General features: G+C 35.2%; 1 pseudogene; it reads right to left on the reverse strand.

Moving 5' to 3' along the window:
- The window catches only part of LOC102811819, a 14867-nt pseudogene that overhangs the window by 4566 nt on the left and 5119 nt on the right, over positions 1-5182 (reverse strand).

Raw genomic sequence — 5182 nt, forward strand, 5'->3', positions numbered from 1 at the left:
AGACTCTGAAACCCTGTACAGGGCCACGATGAGTTGGAACCGACTCCATGACACATATCCACCAACCACCACCATACTGTTTCTGAGGAGCAGCTGGTGAGTTTGAACTGCCAACTTTGTAGTTCCACGTTCAGTACTGATCCTATAGTGCCATACCAAGAGTCCAAAAGAGGAATATTAGAGGTCATAAAAAGTTCACCCACCTGTTATTAATACCTGATAGTAAATTCTTTATAAGTAACTGTCAGAGAAAATCTGTATCTTAACATAGCATCTTAAGTTAAATAACAACACAATTCAGGAACTGTTGCTAAGACAAAAACATACATTGTTGACAGTTTTTTGTTTTGTTCTGATTGGAAGTAAAACATGATAAAACACTTCTAACTGACTTCATGATTGTTCCATGAGTCCCCTTTGACTCATAACAATCCTACATACAACAGAATGAAACACTGCCCAGTGCTCTGCCATTCTCATAATCTCTCTGATGCTTGAGCCCATTGTAACTGCTTACTATTGTTTTAAAATGGCCCTTTGAAAGTTTTAATAATAAAGTGAATAAAGAAGTAATAATTAACTGTTTATTAAACATATAATGTTATTCATAGATTTTTTTTTTATTTGATTGTTTCATGAAAAACAACAACAACAGTAGATCAGGTTGTGAAAGGAAATGTGAAGTGACATTTAATGAAAGGAAATGTTCAGTGAGTTTCTATTATGCCAAACAAATCTAATAGCAATATCCCACTATTTCAAATGATGTGTTTAAGTCCAAGTTAAGTTAGCATTAAAATATTTTAGGAGTGAGCTACTTGTTATAAGGAGTTCTGGTGTGACTCTGTAGTATAAGCAATGGACTGCTAATCACATGTCAGTGGTTCAAACCCTCCAGCCACTAATTGGAAACCTGACTCCACTGCATTTAACAATGACTTACTATACACACAATACTTTTTTTATAATTGGCCTAGAAAACTTTTGTGATCTTGTATTTTTCAGTTCACAACATCACATTTGCTTTGTTTAGAAAAAAGGTAAAAAAAAATATATATAGATGTTGTAGGACAATAAGAATGTAGACATTATAAACACATTAATCATGTAAATAGTTCACCAAATACTATCTGTATTATTACAGCCATTTGTTCATTTTTGTTGTGTTTTATGATAAACTGGTTTCACATCATTCATCAGCAGTTGGACTATAGCTGTATTTCAATTTGCCTAATTGGTATCAAAGCAAAAATTATGCTGTACTGGACAGGTTGTTAACAGAATGTAACAAAGGGAGAAATATGTTGTCCCTAGCAAATCTGAACGTCATAATATAATGCTATCCCTGTCAAGGCAAGTGGATTGGTTTTAAATGTCATGATGAATAATTAGGAACTGCAAGCATGATCTGTGATCATTCAGAACGTATGCTATTAAGATACTATACTCTTCTTGTTAGAAACTTTGAATTTTTAAATTACTTATTAAGAAAAAGCACTAAAGAAAAAGAGATGATATTGTGCCCTCAAAAGTAGAAAGTTAAGTATTCCTGCCTTAAAAGCAAAAAGGTTTTATCTCTTTAAGCTGGAGAACTAAATATGAATGGAATTACCCCAGGATGAACAAGAGCTGCAGTTTTCATAACCAAAATTCACATTTCTCTCTGCTTTGAAATGTAATTTGCAAAGATAGTAGCTGATTTGAACATCATCATGTTCTAGTTGAGTTCTTGACCCCTTTATACATCAAAGGATTTGGGGGAAAAAATTCTTAAAATGCCCTAATTGGATAAATTCACAGGTTTTCTAAGGTCTGCTTCATACACAAACACAACATGCTTCACACACATGTATACACACAAAGGTATCTGTGTCTCTTTACTCATGGAACATGCAAACATTAAGTCTAAAGCCAACTTCTAAGATCTTCATGAAAATGAATTGTCAAATTTGAAAGTGCAATAAGATTTCTCAAGTATAAATATAGTTATATAGAATAAGGTTTATCGGTTAATTATCTTTTCAAAAATTAATTTAAAAATCTAATGCATCATTGTATATTGATCACAGAGAAAAAAAGATGATAAAAATCAGCTTGGTGATGATGAAAATTAATTTGTACTTTAAAAATTGAAAGGGTAATTTATAAATGATATTTATTATATAAAATCAATATAACCTTGAGATGTATTAAATATATGACATGCCATACACATTCTGTTTAGCATATGCATATGTAGACAAAGTTAAGTACATGAAGGCAAGAGTAAGCATGCTACTCCTTCTATAAATAATAACGGAGAATAGCTAACATGGCTCTATACTACTCCCTCTGACAAATTCAAAATGACATTATAGATTCATATAGAAAAAATTAAAACCCTCATGACTGGACCAATACAAATGTCATGAAAAATAGAGAAAACATTCAAGTTGTCAAGGATTTCATTTTACTTGGATCCACAATTGATGCTCATGGAATAAACTGCCAAAAAAATCAGATGGCATATTGCACTGGCAAATCTGCTGCAAAAGTCCTATTTTAAGTGCTAAAGAGTAAATGTGTCACTTTGAGGAGTAAGGCGTGCCTGACCCAACCTATGGTATTTTCAATCATTTCATATACATGTGAAAGATGGACAATTAAGAAGGAAGACTTGATGCATTTGAATAATGGTGTTGGCAATGAATATTTAAAGTCCCATGGAAATCCAAAGAATAAAGCTGTCTGTCTTGGAAGAAGCACAGCCAGAATGCCCCTTAGAGACAAGTTTGTAGAGATGTGTTAATAGGAGGACCAGTCAGGGACCAGTCATGATATCAGGCTTGGTAAAGCAGAGGGTCAATGAAAAAGAGGAAGAACATTAAGGAAATTGATACAGTGGCTACAACAATATGCTCAAAATTAACAACAATTATGAGGGCTATTGTTGTTAAGTGACTTTGGATGGTTCCAACTCATTGTGACCCTGTATACGGTTTCCAGGGAGTGACTGGTGATCTTGAACCACCAACATTGTGGTTCAAACTGACTCTTCAGTCCAGTGCATTAAGCCACAGTGCCATACCAGGACTCTATTATGAGTGTTGTTGTTAAGTGCCATTGAGTCAGTTCCTACCCATAGCTACGCAGTATATGGTTACCAAGGAACAACTGTTGAGCTTGAATCGCTGACTTTGCAGTTCAAATGCATTGTGGTCTGGAGCATTAACACAGCTAACTCCACTGTTGTTGTTAGGTGCCATCAAGTCGGTACCGACTCATAGCGACCCTGTGCACAGCAGAATAAAACACTGCCTGATCCTGGGCCAACCTTACTACTGTTGTCATGCTTGAGTCCATCGATGCTGCCACTACATTGCCTGCTGGTCTATCTAGTACTCAGGCTCTGCTCCTGTCATTCTGCTGCTGCTACTCTGAAGTCACAGATTTCTGTTCCTGAATCAAGGAGGTTCACTCTTAGAGCCCAAAGGACAAATTCCACTCCTAACTCTTTGTTTCTTGGTAGTAGTAAGATCCCCTTTCATTTTATACCCAGCAGAACAGCAAAATTGACCAATCCCCTCATTAGGTTTCTAATTTGTTTACAGTCATAATTAACCCTGTTAGTAATCACTCATAATTAAATCATATAATGCTATTAGGATCTTTCCTCACCTTCTCTTACTCAAATCCATCAGGAAAAGAGGAAATATGCCCAGTCTTCATGGACCATGGCTAGAAGAGCCATATTAAATCATTCACTGCACTGCAGTAATTGACTGACTATAGGAAGGATTGGAGAAGGAGAATTTGAAGATGATGTATATCGGTTATCATATGAATACTCTATATATCATCTAGTTTGGTCTTTAAGATGTTTTATCAAGTAAAACTCCATTTTCCATTCCACATTTGCTTGGCTCTAGCTATTAGAAACATTATTTTCCAAAACTCACATTTTAATGTAGCTTTTACCCATTTTCTAGATTTTCTCTTATATCATTCTAGCACATGGGTAGGCAAAAGTCAATTTTCTATGAAGGTCCAGGTAAAAAATATGTTAGCAGACCACATGGTCTTCATTGCAACTACTCAATTCTTTCATTTCAGTGTGAATGCAACCACAGATAATATATAACACAGATGAATATGGCATGTTTCAATAAAACTTTATCTGCAAACACAGATGAAAGATCAGTTTTGACCCTGGTCCAAGGGATATAATTTTTCCTCCCCTGCTCTAACTTCCAAATATGGTTAGCATATATTAAGGAATTTTTGTCCTTTTAACTTTTTACAAAAGATTGTCTCTAGCCTAAACATGGGCAGGTCCTTAAACCATTCCCGATATGACATAATTTTGAATAATATTTTAATGCTTACTAGCAACAATTTATGTGTTTCTTAGATTGTGACATTCACAATTTACTAAATTCCTCTTAAACTGCTCAGATAATCATTAAGCTAGCATTATCAGCTTAATTCTTCTGGAAATTATAGTCTACTAAGAAACTATTATGATTGTTAAGTGTAGTCAAGTTGGTTCTTACTCATAGTGACTCTGTATATGGTTTCCGAGGCTGTAAATCCTTATGGGAGCAGAAAACCTCATCTTTTTCCACAGAGTGTCTGGTGGGCTCAAACCGCTGACCTTGTAGTTAGCAGTACAGTGGTTGTGATAGCCACATTACCCTGTTGATTTATTCATCAAATTAGCATTATTCTCTGGAAATTCTGAGTGGTGCTAAAAGGTTTATGAGCTTAATTATTAACCAAAAGATTGGTGGTTCAAGTCCTCTGACAGGCATTTTGTAAGAAAGACCTCATGAACTACTTACAAAAAAATCAGTCATTGGAAACCGTATAAACGCATATCAGTGTTCATTGTAGTGCTTTTGTAACATTTAAAATATGGACACAACTGAAATGCCTATCAATAGATGATTGAATATGCATACAACCCACCCCTCATGTGGCAATTTGTTGTATTGTGGTAGCTAGCATGTTACTATATTGCTGGAACCTATGCTACTAATATTTTAACTAGTAGCAGGGTCACCCATTTTTTCAAGAAAGTGAGGCAGCACAAGAGACACTCACTCATCTCTGCCAAGAAATTTGGAAGACAACTATTTGGCCTACTGATTGGAAGAGATCAATAATTGTGCCCATTCCAAAGAGAGGTGACCCAACAGAATGC

Source organism: Chrysochloris asiatica, unplaced genomic scaffold, assembly GCF_000296735.1.
Source record: "Chrysochloris asiatica unplaced genomic scaffold, ChrAsi1.0 scaffold00185, whole genome shotgun sequence".
Lineage (NCBI taxonomy): Eukaryota > Metazoa > Chordata > Mammalia > Afrosoricida > Chrysochloridae > Chrysochloris > Chrysochloris asiatica.